This window comes from Lissotriton vulgaris, chromosome 11 (genome assembly GCF_964263255.1).
Source record: "Lissotriton vulgaris chromosome 11, aLisVul1.2, whole genome shotgun sequence".
Lineage (NCBI taxonomy): Eukaryota > Metazoa > Chordata > Amphibia > Caudata > Salamandridae > Lissotriton > Lissotriton vulgaris.
In genome coordinates, this window is record NC_141699.1 from 534,587,458 (window position 1) to 534,603,457 (window position 16,000).

A 16,000-nucleotide genomic window follows, 5' to 3' on the forward strand; every position below is an offset into this window, starting at 1 on the left:
AATGCACATGTATCTTCCATCTACCCATCTTTGCCTTCAGCTGGTAGTCCCGACTACCCTGCTACCCATTTCAGTAACATGATAAATGTGTTCTATTGCATGCCCTCATGTCAGATGACATCCTGCTGTATCTTTATGATGTCAGGGCACCTCTTGATGAGTAGCCATGGATGACAATTACACAGAACAGTGAGGCATTAGCAATTCCGCACTAAGTAACTATCTGTAATTATGACTGCAAGGCAAGTGGAATGTGTAATGGAAAGAACTCTGCAACAATGAAAGCATTGAGCTCCCCTTTTGAAAAGGGTGGCAGAGGTACAAGAACACAGAATATACTAAAGACAATCCTTCTCGACTATAAGAGTCCCATATATAGAGTTGAGGGAGGAAGGTTAAAATAGCTTCCCTCCATTGGAAACTAAGGCAATTGCTCTAAAATAAGACACCTCATTCTAGCCTCAAACACACCAATTTCCTCTGATGACATATTGCTAGCACAAGTATCTAAAGTAGGATTGTCAGCCTTGCAGACAGTCAACATCTTTGATAAGCTATCATGATGCCCGTAGCTTCAACCATATCGCTTCAGACTTGACAAATAATATTAATGCAGAAGACCACACTAAAAGGTGCTGAGAGCCGACCGATGCTATGAGCTTCAATAAGGAAAAGCAAAATGACAAATTGGGAGTTTGACTTACCATGTAAATTGGTAAATCAAGCCAAAAGCTTCTGAACTTTTTTTTTTTGGGTTGTCAGCAACTCCGAGAAAGTTTCTTCTGCAGCACTCCCTCTGCTGGTCATTCAATATATTCTGCAAATGGGAAAGTCCACTGTTAGTCTATTAATAAAACTTGAATATTTCCAAAGTAATACAACACAACAACAAACACATTTTGATAAAGAGTTATTAATCAGTACTATGGCGGCTGTAAAATTGTAAAATCCCACAGCTCAAAAAGAATTCAAATCTCAATTGTTTTTCAATCTATCATACATCTCCCAATCCTAAGACTCATTTGCTACCGCTCTCTAGACAACTCTACTACCTATATTAGAATGTAAATACAAAAAGACCTCATTGCGAGCCAAGTGACAGCATAATCTGCTCACTTGAATTGTTTTAGGCTATGGTATGCCTATAACTATTAAGTGATTCGATACGTTTATGGAGGAAGGTTTATGCTGCAGTTACTGGTAATGATAAAAACTATTAACAACAGATTCTACCATCTTCCTTCTTGCACATCCGTATCAGTTAACATATAGAGAACCTGAGAATATTATTATCACCCATACCTTGAACAAATAAATACATCTCAAATAATGCCTGTGTATCTTCCATTCCCCCATCATTGCCTTCAGCTGGGAGTCTTGATTAGCCTGCTACCCATTTCAGTAACATGATGAATGTATCCTATTTTTCCCTCAAGTCAGATGACATCCTGCTGTAGCTTTATGATGTCAGGGCACATCTTGATGAGTAGCCATGGATGACAATCACACAGAACAATGAGGCATTAGCAATTCCGCACTAGGTAACTATATGTTATTATGACTGCAAGGCAAGTGGAATGTGTAATGGAAAGGACTTTGCAACATTGAAAGCATTGAGCTCCCCTTTTGAAAAGGGTGGCAGAGGTACAAGAATACAGAATATACTAAAACAATCCTTCTCGACTATAAGCGTCCCATATATTGAGTTGAGGGAGGAAGGTTAAAATAGCTTCCCTCCATTGGAAACTAAGGCAATTGCTCTAAAATAAGACACCTCATTCTAGCCTCAAACACACCAATTTCCTCTGATGACATATTGCTAGCACAAGTATCTAAAGTAGGATTGTCAGCCTTGCAGACAGTCAACATCTTTGATAAGCTATCATGATGCCCGTAGCTTCAACCATATCGCTTCAGACTTGACAAATAATATTAATGCAGAAGACCACACTAAAAGGTGCTGAGAGCCGTCCGATGCTATGAGCTTCAATAAGGAAAAGCAAAATGACAAATTGGGAGTTTGACTTACCATGTAAATTGGTAAATCAAGCCAAAAGCTGCTGAACTTGTTTTTTTTTTGGTTGTCAGCAACTCCGATAAAGTTTCTTCTGCAGCACTCCCTCTGCTGGTCATTCAATATATTCTGCAAATGGGAAAGTCCACTGTTAGTCTATTAATAGAACTTGAATATTTCCAAAGTAATACAACACAACAAACACATTTTGATAAAGAGATAATAATCAGTACTATGGCGGCTGTAATATTGTAAAATCCCACAGCTCAAAAAGAATTCAAATCTCAATTGTTTTTCAACCTATCATACATCTCCCAATCCTAAGACTCATTTGCTACCGCTCTCTACACAACTCTACTACCTATATTAGAATGTAAATACAAAAAGACCTCATTGCTAGCCAAGTGACCGCATAATCTGCTCACTTGAATTGTTTTAGGCTATGGTACGCCTATAACTATTAAGTGATCCGATACGTTTATGGAGGAAGGTTTATGCTGCAGTTACTGGTAATGACAAAAACTATGAACAACAGATTCTACCATCTTCCTTCTTGCACATCCGTATCAGTTAACATATAGAGAACCTGAGAATATTATTATCACCCATAACTTGAACAAATACATACATCTCAAATAATGCCTGTGTATCTTCCATTCCCCCATCATTGCCTTCAGCTGGGAGTCTTGATTAGCCTGCTACCCATTTCAGTAACATGATGAATGTATCCTATTTTTCCCTCAAGTCAGATGACATCCTGCTGTAGCTTTATGATGTCAGGGCACATCTTGATGAGTAGCCATGGATGACAATCACACAGAACAATGAGGCATTAGCAATTCCGCACTAGGTAACTATATGTAATTATGACTGCAAGGCAAGTGGAATGTGTAATGGAAAGGACTTTGCAACATTGAAAGCATTGAGCTCCCCTTTTGAAAAGGGTGGCAGAGGTACAAGAATACAGAATCTACTAAAACAATCCTTCTCGACTATAAGCGTCCCATATATTGAGTTGAGGGAGGAAGGTTAAAATAGCTTCCCTCCATTGGAAACTAAGGCAATTGCTCTAAAATAAGACACCTCATTCTAGCCTCAAACACACCAATTTCCTCTGATGACATATTGCTAGCACAAGCATCTAAAGTAGGATTGTCAGCCTTGCAGACAGTCTACATCTTGATAAGCTATCATGATGCCCGTAGCTTCAACCATATCGCTTCAATCTTGACAACTATTATTCATGCAGAAGACCACACTAAAAGGTGCTGAGAGCCGTCAGATGCTATGAACTTTATTAAGGAAAAGCAAAATGATAAATTGGGAGTTTGACTTACCATGTAAATTGGTAAATCAAGCCAAAAGCTGCTGAACTTTTTTTTTTGGGTTGTCAGCAACTCCGAGAAAGTTTCTTCTGCAGCACTCCCTCTGCTGGTCATTCAATATATTCTGCAAATGGGAAAGTCCACTGTTAGTCCATTAATAAAACTTGAATATTTCCAAAGTAATACAACACAACAACAAACACATTTTGATAAAGAGTTAATAATCAGTACTGTGGCGGCTGTAATATTGTAAAATCCCACAGCTCAAAAAGAATTCAAATCTCAATTGTTTTTCAACCTATCATACATCTCCCAATCCTAAGACTCATTTGCTACCGCTCTCTACACAACTCTACTACCTATATTAGAATGTAAATACAAAAAGACCTCATTGCGAGCCAAGTGACAGCATAATCTGCTCACTTGAATTGTTTTAGGCTATGGTACGCCTATAACTATTAAGTGATTCGATACGTTTATGGAGGAAGGTTTATGCTGCAGTTACTGGTAATGATAAAAACTATTAACAACAGATTCTACCATCTTCCTTCTTGCACATCCGTATCAGTTAACATATAGAGAACCTGAGAATATTATTATCACCCATACCTTGAACAAATAAATACATCTCAAATAATGCCTGTGTATCTTCCATTCCCCCATCATTGCCTTCAGCTGGGAGTCTTGATTAGCCTGCTACCCATTTCAGTAACATGATGAATGTATCCTATTTTTCCCTCAAGTCAGATGACATCCTGCTGTAGCTTTATGATGTCAGGGCACATCTTGATGAGTAGCCATGGATGACAATCACACAGAACAATGAGGCATTAGCAATTCCGCACTAGGTAACTATATGTAATTATGACTGCAAGGCAAGTGGAATGTGTAATGGAAAGGACTTTGCAACATTGAAAGCATTGAGCTCCCCTTTTGAAAAGGGTGGCAGAGGTACAAGAATACAGAATATACTAAAACAATCCTTCTCGACTATAAGCGTCCCATATATTGAGTTGAGGGAGGAAGGTTAAAATAGCTTCCCTCCATTGGAAACTAAGGCAATGCTCTAAAATAAGACACCTCATTCTAGCCTCAAACACACCAATTTCCTCTGATGACATATTGCTAGCACAAGTATCTAAAGTAGGATTGTCAGCCTTGCAGACAGTCAACATCTTTGATAAGCTATCATGATGCCCGTAGCTTCAACCATATCGCTTCAGACTTGACAAATAATATTAATGCAGAAGACCACACTAAAAGGTGCTGAGAGCCGTCCGATGCTATGAGCTTCAATAAGGAAAAGCAAAATGACAAATTGGGAGTTTGACTTACCATGTAAATTGGTAAATCAAGCCAAAAGCTGCTGAACTTTTTTTTTTGGGTTGTCAGCAACTCCGAGAAAGTTTCTTCTGCAGCACTCCCTCTGCTGGTCATTCAATATATTCTGCAAATGGGAAAGTCCACTGTTAGTCTATTAATAAAACTTGAATATTTCCAAAGTAATACAACACAACAACAAACACATTTTGATAAAGAGTTAATAATCAGTACTGTGGCGGCTGTAATATTGTAAAATCCCACAGCTCAAAAAGAATTCAAATCTCAATTGTTTTTCAACCTATCATACATCTCCCAATCCTAAGACTCATTTGCTACCGCTCTCTACACAACTCTACTACCTATATTAGAATGTAAATACAAAAAGACCTCATTGCGAGCCAAGTGACAGCATAATCTGCTCACTTGAATTGTTTTAGGCTATGGTACGCCTATAACTATTAAGTGATTCGATACGTTTATGGAGGAAGGTTTATGCTGCAGTTACTGGTAATGATAAAAACTATTAACAACAGATTCTACCATCTTCCTTCTTGCACATCCGTATCAGTTAACATATAGAGAACCTGAGAATATTATCACCCATACCTTGAACAAATAAATACATCTCAAATAATGCCTGTGTATCTTCCATTCCCCCATCATTGCCTTCAGCTGGGAGTCTTGATTAGCCTGCTACCCATTTCAGTAACATGATGAATGTATCCTATTTTTCCCTCAAGTCAGATGACATCCTGCTGTAGCTTTATGATGTCAGGGCACATCTTGATGAGTAGCCATGGATGACAATCACACAGAACAATGAGGCATTAGCAATTCCGCATTAGGTAACTATATGTAATTATGACTGCAAGGCAAGTGGAATGTGTAATGGAAAGGACTTTGCAACATTGAAAGCATTGAGCTCCCCTTTTGAAAAGGGTGGCAGAGGTACAAGAATACAGAATATACTAAAACAATCCTTCTCGACTATAAGCGTCCCATATATTGAGTTGAGGGAGGAAGGTTAAAATAGCTTCCCTCCATTGGAAACTAAGGCAATGCTCTAAAATAAGACACCTCATTCTAGCCTCAAACACACCAATTTCCTCTGATGACATATTGCTAGCACAAGTATCTAAAGTAGGATTGTCAGCCTTGTAGACAGTAAACATCTTTGATAAGCTATCATGATGCCCGTAGCCTTAACCATATTGCTTCAGTCTTGACAATCAATATTCATGCAGAAGACCACACTAAAAGGTGCTGAGAGCAGTCAGATGCTATGAACTTCATTAAGGTAAAGCAAAATGATAAACTGAGAGTTTCCCTCACCATGACAAATGGTTAATCAAGCCGAAAGCTGCTGTACTTTTTTTTTTGGGGGTGTCAGCAACTCCGAGAAAGTTTCGTCTGCAGCACTCCCTCTGCTGGTCATTCAATATATTCTGCAAATGGGAAAGTCCACTGTTAGTCTATTAACAGAACTTGAATATTTCCAAAGTAATACAATACAATAACAAACACATTTTGATAAAGAGTTAATAAGCAGTATAATGGCAGCTATAATATTGTAAAATCCCACAGCTCAAAAAGAATTCAAATCTCAAATGTTTTCAAACTATCACACTTCTCTCAATCCTAAGACTCATTTGCTACAGCTCTCTACACAACTCTACAACCTATATTAGAATGTAGATACAAAAAGACCTCATTGCTAGCCAAGCACTCCCTCTGCTGGTCATTCAATATATTCTGCAAATGGGAAAGTCCACTGTTAGTCTATTAACAGAACTTGAATATTTCCAAAGTAATACAATACAACAACAAACACATTTTGATAAAGAGTTAATAATCAGTATAATGGCAGCTATAATATTGTAAAATCCCACAGCTCAAAAAGAATTCAAATCTCACATTTTTTCAAACTATCACACTTCTCTCAATCCTAAGACTCATTTGCTACAGCTCTCTAAACAACTCTACAACCTATATTAGAATGTAGATACAAAAAGACCTCATTGCTAGCCAAGTGACAGCATAATCTGCCCACTTGAATTATTTTAGGCTATGGTATGCCTATAACTATTAAGTGATCTGATACGTTTATGGAGGAAGGTTTATGCTGCGGTTACTGGTAATGATCAAAACGATGAACAACAGATTCTACCATCTTCCTTCTTGCACATATATATCAGTTTACATGTAGAGCACTTGAGAATTTTATGATCACCCATACCTTAAACAAATGAATACATCTCAAATAATGCACATGTATCTTCCATCTACCCATCTTTGCCTTCAGCTGGTAGTCCCGACTACCCTGCTACCCATTTCAGTAACATGATAAATGTGTTCTATTGCATGCCCTCATGTCAGATGACATCCTGCTGTATCTTTATGATGTCAGGGCACCTCTTGATGAGTAGCCATGGATGACAATTACACAGAACAGTGAGGCATTAGCAATTCCGCACTAAGTAACTATCTGTAATTATGACTGCAAGGCAAGTGGAATGTGTAATGTAAAGAACTCTGCAACAATGAAAGCATTGAGCTCCCCTTTTGAAAAGGGTGGCAGAGGTACAAGAACACAGAATATACTAAAGACCATCCTTCTCGACTATAAGAGTCCCATATATAGAGTTGAGGGAGGAGGGAAAAAATAGCTTCCCTCCATGTGAAACTAAGGCAATTGCTCTAAAACAAGATACCTCATTCTAGCCTCAAACACACCAATTTCCTCTGATGACATATTGCTAGCACAAGTATCTAAAGTAGGATTGTCAGCCTTGTAGACAGTAAACATCTTTGATAAGCTATCATGATGCCCGTAGCCTTAACCATATTGCTTCAGTCTTGACAATCAATATTCATGCAGAAGACCACACTAAAAGGTGCTGAGAGCAGTCAGATGCTATGAACTTCATTAAGGTAAAGCAAAATGATAAAGTGAGAGTTTCCCTCACCATGACAAATGGTTAATCAAGCCGAAAGCTGCTGAACTTTTTTTTTTGGGGGTGTCAGCAACTCCGAGAAAGTTTCGTCTGCAGCACTCCCTCTGCTGGTCATTCAATATATTCTGCAAATGGGAAAGTCCACTGTTAGTCTATTAACAGAACTTGAATATTTCCAAAGTAATACAATACAACAACAAACACATTTTGATAAAGAGTTAATAATCAGTATAATGGCAGCTATAATATTGTAAAATCCCACAGCTCAAAAAGAATTCAAATCTCAAATTTTTTCAAACTATCACACTTCTCTCAATCCTAAGACTCATTTGCTACAGCTCTCTACACAACTCTACAACCTATATTAGAATGTAGATACAAAAAGACCTCATTGCTAGCCAAGTGACAGCATAATCTGCCCACTTGAATTATTTTAGGCTATGGTATGCCTATACCTATTAAGTGATCTGATACGTTTATGGAGGAAGGTTTATGCTGCGGTTACTGGTAATGATCAAAACGATGAACAAGTGATTCTACCATCTTCCTTCTTTCACATATAGATCAGTTAACAAATAGAGCACTTGAGAATATTATGATCACCCATACCTTAAACAAATGAATACATCTCAAATAATCTTATCTTCCATCTACCCATCTTTGCCTTCAGCTGGGAGTCCCCACTAGCCTGCTACCCATTTCAGTAACATGATAAATGTGTTCTGTTGCATGCCCTCATGTCAGATGACATCCTGCTGTATCTTTATGATGTCAGGGCACCTCTTGATGAGTAGCCATGGATGACAATTACACAGAACAATGAGGCATTAGCAATTCCGCACTAAGTAACTATCTGTAATTATGACTGCAAGGCAAGTGGAATGTGTAATGGAAAGAACTCTGCAACAATGAAAGCATTGAGCTCCCCTTTTGAAAAGGGTGGCAGAGGTACAAGAACACAGAATATACTAAAGACCATCCTTCTCGACTATAAGGGTCCCATATATAGAGTTGAGGGAGGAGGGAAAAAATAGCTTCCCTCCATGTGAAACTAAGGCAATTGCTCTAAAACAAGATACCTCATTCTAGCCTCAAACACACCAATTTCCTCTGATGACATATTGCTAGCACAAGTATCTAAAGTAGGATTGTCAGCCTTGTAGACAGTAAACATCTTTGATAAGCTATCATGATGCCCGTAGCCTTAACCATATTGCTTCAGTCTTGACAATCAATATTCATGCAGAAGACCACACTAAAAGGGGCTGAGAGCAGTCAGATGCTATGAACTTCATTAAGGTAAAGCAAAATGATAAAGTGAGAGTTTCCCTCACCATGACAAATGGTTAATCAAGCCGAAAGCTGCTGAACTTTTTTTTTTGGGGGTGTCAGCAACTCCGAGAAAGTTTCGTCTGCAGCACTCCCTCTGCTGGTCATTCAATATATTCTGCAAATGGGAAAGTCCACTGTTAGTCTATTAACAGAACTTGAATATTTCCAAAGTAATACAATACAACAACAAACACATTTTGATAAAGAGTTAATAATCAGTATAATGGCAGCTATAATATTGTAAAATCCCACAGCTCAAAAAGAATTCAAATCTCAAATTTTTTCAAACTATCACACTTCTCTCAATCCTAAGACTCATTTGCTACAGCTCTCTACACAACTCTACAACCTATATTAGAATGTAGATACAAAAAGACCTCATTGCTAGCCAATTGACAGCATAATCTGCCCACTTGAATTATTTTAGGCTATGGTATGCCTATAACTATTAAGTGATCTGATACGTTTATGGAGGAAGGTTTATGCTGCGGTTACTGGTAATGATCAAAACGATGAACAACAGATTCTACCATCTTCCTTCTTGCACATATATATCAGTTTACATGTAGAGCACTTGAGAATTTTATGATCACCCATACCTTAAACAAATGAATACATCTCAAATAATGCACATGTATCTTCCATCTACCCATCTTTGCCTTCAGCTGGTAGTCCCGACTACCCTGCTACCCATTTCAGTAACATGATAAATGTGTTCTATTGCATGCCCTCATGTCAGATGACATCCTGCTGTATCTTTATGATGTCAGGGCACCTCTTGATGAGTAGCCATGGATGACAATTACACAGAACAGTGAGGCATTAGCAATTCCGCACTAAGTAACTATCTGTAATTATGACTGCAAGGCAAGTGGAATGTGTAATGGAAAGAACTCTGCAACAATGAAAGCATTGAGCTCCCCTTTTGAAAAGGGTGGCAGAGGTACAAGAACACAGAATATACTAAAGACAATCCTTCTCGACTATAAGAGTCCCATATATAGAGTTGAGGGAGGAAGGTTAAAATAGCTTCCCTCCATTGGAAACTAAGGCAATTGCTCTAAAATAAGACACCTCATTCTAGCCTCAAACACACCAATTTCCTCTGATGACATATTGCTAGCACAAGTATCTAAAGTAGGATTGTCAGCCTTGCAGACAGTCAACATCTTTGATAAGCTATCATGATGCCCGTAGCTTCAACCATATCGCTTCAGACTTGACAAATAATATTAATGCAGAAGACCACACTAAAAGGTGCTGAGAGCCGACCGATGCTATGAGCTTCAATAAGGAAAAGCAAAATGACAAATTGGGAGTTTGACTTACCATGTAAATTGGTAAATCAAGCCAAAAGCTTCTGAACTTTTTTTTTTTGGGTTGTCAGCAACTCCGAGAAAGTTTCTTCTGCAGCACTCCCTCTGCTGGTCATTCAATATATTCTGCAAATGGGAAAGTCCACTGTTAGTCTATTAATAAAACTTGAATATTTCCAAAGTAATACAACACAACAACAAACACATTTTGATAAAGAGTTATTAATCAGTACTATGGCGGCTGTAAAATTGTAAAATCCCACAGCTCAAAAAGAATTCAAATCTCAATTGTTTTTCAATCTATCATACATCTCCCAATCCTAAGACTCATTTGCTACCGCTCTCTAGACAACTCTACTACCTATATTAGAATGTAAATACAAAAAGACCTCATTGCGAGCCAAGTGACAGCATAATCTGCTCACTTGAATTGTTTTAGGCTATGGTATGCCTATAACTATTAAGTGATTCGATACGTTTATGGAGGAAGGTTTATGCTGCAGTTACTGGTAATGATAAAAACTATTAACAACAGATTCTACCATCTTCCTTCTTGCACATCCGTATCAGTTAACATATAGAGAACCTGAGAATATTATTATCACCCATACCTTGAACAAATAAATACATCTCAAATAATGCCTGTGTATCTTCCATTCCCCCATCATTGCCTTCAGCTGGGAGTCTTGATTAGCCTGCTACCCATTTCAGTAACATGATGAATGTATCCTATTTTTCCCTCAAGTCAGATGACATCCTGCTGTAGCTTTATGATGTCAGGGCACATCTTGATGAGTAGCCATGGATGACAATCACACAGAACAATGAGGCATTAGCAATTCCGCACTAGGTAACTATATGTTATTATGACTGCAAGGCAAGTGGAATGTGTAATGGAAAGGACTTTGCAACATTGAAAGCATTGAGCTCCCCTTTTGAAAAGGGTGGCAGAGGTACAAGAATACAGAATATACTAAAACAATCCTTCTCGACTATAAGCGTCCCATATATTGAGTTGAGGGAGGAAGGTTAAAATAGCTTCCCTCCATTGGAAACTAAGGCAATTGCTCTAAAATAAGACACCTCATTCTAGCCTCAAACACACCAATTTCCTCTGATGACATATTGCTAGCACAAGTATCTAAAGTAGGATTGTCAGCCTTGCAGACAGTCAACATCTTTGATAAGCTATCATGATGCCCGTAGCTTCAACCATATCGCTTCAGACTTGACAAATAATATTAATGCAGAAGACCACACTAAAAGGTGCTGAGAGCCGTCCGATGCTATGAGCTTCAATAAGGAAAAGCAAAATGACAAATTGGGAGTTTGACTTACCATGTAAATTGGTAAATCAAGCCAAAAGCTGCTGAACTTGTTTTTTTTTTGGTTGTCAGCAACTCCGATAAAGTTTCTTCTGCAGCACTCCCTCTGCTGGTCATTCAATATATTCTGCAAATGGGAAAGTCCACTGTTAGTCTATTAATAGAACTTGAATATTTCCAAAGTAATACAACACAACAAACACATTTTGATAAAGAGATAATAATCAGTACTATGGCGGCTGTAATATTGTAAAATCCCACAGCTCAAAAAGAATTCAAATCTCAATTGTTTTTCAACCTATCATACATCTCCCAATCCTAAGACTCATTTGCTACCGCTCTCTACACAACTCTACTACCTATATTAGAATGTAAATACAAAAAGACCTCATTGCTAGCCAAGTGACCGCATAATCTGCTCACTTGAATTGTTTTAGGCTATGGTACGCCTATAACTATTAAGTGATCCGATACGTTTATGGAGGAAGGTTTATGCTGCAGTTACTGGTAATGACAAAAACTATGAACAACAGATTCTACCATCTTCCTTCTTGCACATCCGTATCAGTTAACATATAGAGAACCTGAGAATATTATTATCACCCATAACTTGAACAAATACATACATCTCAAATAATGCCTGTGTATCTTCCATTCCCCCATCATTGCCTTCAGCTGGGAGTCTTGATTAGCCTGCTACCCATTTCAGTAACATGATGAATGTATCCTATTTTTCCCTCAAGTCAGATGACATCCTGCTGTAGCTTTATGATGTCAGGGCACATCTTGATGAGTAGCCATGGATGACAATCACACAGAACAATGAGGCATTAGCAATTCCGCACTAGGTAACTATATGTAATTATGACTGCAAGGCAAGTGGAATGTGTAATGGAAAGGACTTTGCAACATTGAAAGCATTGAGCTCCCCTTTTGAAAAGGGTGGCAGAGGTACAAGAATACAGAATCTACTAAAACAATCCTTCTCGACTATAAGCGTCCCATATATTGAGTTGAGGGAGGAAGGTTAAAATAGCTTCCCTCCATTGGAAACTAAGGCAATTGCTCTAAAATAAGACACCTCATTCTAGCCTCAAACACACCAATTTCCTCTGATGACATATTGCTAGCACAAGCATCTAAAGTAGGATTGTCAGCCTTGCAGACAGTCTACATCTTGATAAGCTATCATGATGCCCGTAGCTTCAACCATATCGCTTCAATCTTGACAACTATTATTCATGCAGAAGACCACACTAAAAGGTGCTGAGAGCCGTCAGATGCTATGAACTTTATTAAGGAAAAGCAAAATGATAAATTGGGAGTTTGACTTACCATGTAAATTGGTAAATCAAGCCAAAAGCTGCTGAACTTTTTTTTTTGGGTTGTCAGCAACTCCGAGAAAGTTTCTTCTGCAGCACTCCCTCTGCTGGTCATTCAATATATTCTGCAAATGGGAAAGTCCACTGTTAGTCTATTAATAAAACTTGAATATTTCCAAAGTAATACAACACAACAACAAACACATTTTGATAAAGAGTTAATAATCAGTACTGTGGCGGCTGTAATATTGTAAAATCCCACAGCTCAAAAAGAATTCAAATCTCAATTGTTTTTCAACCTATCATACATCTCCCAATCCTAAGACTCATTTGCTACCGCTCTCTACACAACTCTACTACCTATATTAGAATGTAAATACAAAAAGACCTCATTGCGAGCCAAGTGACAGCATAATCTGCTCACTTGAATTGTTTTAGGCTATGGTACGCCTATAACTATTAAGTGATTCGATACGTTTATGGAGGAAGGTTTATGCTGCAGTTACTGGTAATGATAAAAACTATTAACAACAGATTCTACCATCTTCCTTCTTGCACATCCGTATCAGTTAACATATAGAGAACCTGAGAATATTATTATCACCCATACCTTGAACAAATAAATACATCTCAAATAATGCCTGTGTATCTTCCATTCCCCCATCATTGCCTTCAGCTGGGAGTCTTGATTAGCCTGCTACCCATTTCAGTAACATGATGAATGTATCCTATTTTTCCCTCAAGTCAGATGACATCCTGCTGTAGCTTTATGATGTCAGGGCACATCTTGATGAGTAGCCATGGATGACAATCACACAGAACAATGAGGCATTAGCAATTCCGCACTAGGTAACTATATGTAATTATGACTGCAAGGCAAGTGGAATGTGTAATGGAAAGGACTTTGCAACATTGAAAGCATTGAGCTCCCCTTTTGAAAAGGGTGGCAGAGGTACAAGAATACAGAATATACTAAAACAATCCTTCTCGACTATAAGCGTCCCATATATTGAGTTGAGGGAGGAAGGTTAAAATAGCTTCCCTCCATTGGAAACTAAGGCAATGCTCTAAAATAAGACACCTCATTCTAGCCTCAAACACACCAATTTCCTCTGATGACATATTGCTAGCACAAGTATCTAAAGTAGGATTGTCAGCCTTGCAGACAGTCAACATCTTTGATAAGCTATCATGATGCCCGTAGCTTCAACCATATCGCTTCAGACTTGACAAATAATATTAATGCAGAAGACCACACTAAAAGGTGCTGAGAGCCGTCCGATGCTATGAGCTTCAATAAGGAAAAGCAAAATGACAAATTGGGAGTTTGACTTACCATGTAAATTGGTAAATCAAGCCAAAAGCTGCTGAACTTTTTTTTTTGGGTTGTCAGCAACTCCGAGAAAGTTTCTTCTGCAGCACTCCCTCTGCTGGTCATTCAATATATTCTGCAAATGGGAAAGTCCACTGTTAGTCTATTAATAAAACTTGAATATTTCCAAAGTAATACAACACAACAACAAACACATTTTGATAAAGAGTTAATAATCAGTACTGTGGCGGCTGTAATATTGTAAAATCCCACAGCTCAAAAAGAATTCAAATCTCAATTGTTTTTCAACCTATCATACATCTCCCAATCCTAAGACTCATTTGCTACCGCTCTCTACACAACTCTACTACCTATATTAGAATGTAAATACAAAAAGACCTCATTGCGAGCCAAGTGACAGCATAATCTGCTCACTTGAATTGTTTTAGGCTATGGTACGCCTATAACTATTAAGTGATTCGATACGTTTATGGAGGAAGGTTTATGCTGCAGTTACTGGTAATGATAAAAACTATTAACAACAGATTCTACCATCTTCCTTCTTGCACATCCGTATCAGTTAACATATAGAGAACCTGAGAATATTATCACCCATACCTTGAACAAATAAATACATCTCAAATAATGCCTGTGTATCTTCCATTCCCCCATCATTGCCTTCAGCTGGGAGTCTTGATTAGCCTGCTACCCATTTCAGTAACATGATGAATGTATCCTATTTTTCCCTCAAGTCAGATGACATCCTGCTGTAGCTTTATGATGTCAGGGCACATCTTGATGAGTAGCCATGGATGACAATCACACAGAACAATGAGGCATTAGCAATTCCGCATTAGGTAACTATATGTAATTATGACTGCAAGGCAAGTGGAATGTGTAATGGAAAGGACTTTGCAACATTGAAAGCATTGAGCTCCCCTTTTGAAAAGGGTGGCAGAGGTACAAGAATACAGAATATACTAAAACAATCCTTCTCGACTATAAGCGTCCCATATATTGAGTTGAGGGAGGAAGGTTAAAATAGCTTCCCTCCATTGGAAACTAAGGCAATGCTCTAAAATAAGACACCTCATTCTAGCCTCAAACACACCAATTTCCTCTGATGACATATTGCTAGCACAAGTATCTAAAGTAGGATTGTCAGCCTTGCAGACAGTCAACATCTTTGATAAGCTATCATGATGCCCGTAGCTTCAACCATATCGCTTCAGACTTGACAAATAATATTAATGCAGAAGACCACACTAAAAGGTGCTGAGAGCCGTCCGATGCTATGAGCTTCAATAAGGAAAAGCAAAATGACAAATTGGGAGTTTGACTTACCATGTAAATTGGTAAATCAAGCCAAAAGCTGCTGAACTTTTTTTTTTGGGTTGTCAGCAACTCCGAGAAAGTTTCTTCTGCAGCACTCCCTCTGCTGGTCATTCAATATATTCTGCAAATGGGAAAGTCCACTGTTAGTCTATTAATAAAACTTGAATATTTCCAAAGTAATACAACACAACAACAAACACATTTTGATAAAGAGTTAATATTCAGTACTGTGGCGGCTGTAATATTGTAAAATCCCACAGCTCAAAAAGAATTCAAATCTCAATTGTTTTTCAACCTATCATACATCTCCCAATCCTAAGACTCATTTGCTACCGCTCTCTACACAACTCTACTACCTATATTAGAATGTAAATACAAAAAGACCTCATTGCGAGCCAAGTGACAGCATAATCTGCTCACTTGAATTGTTTTAGGCTATGGT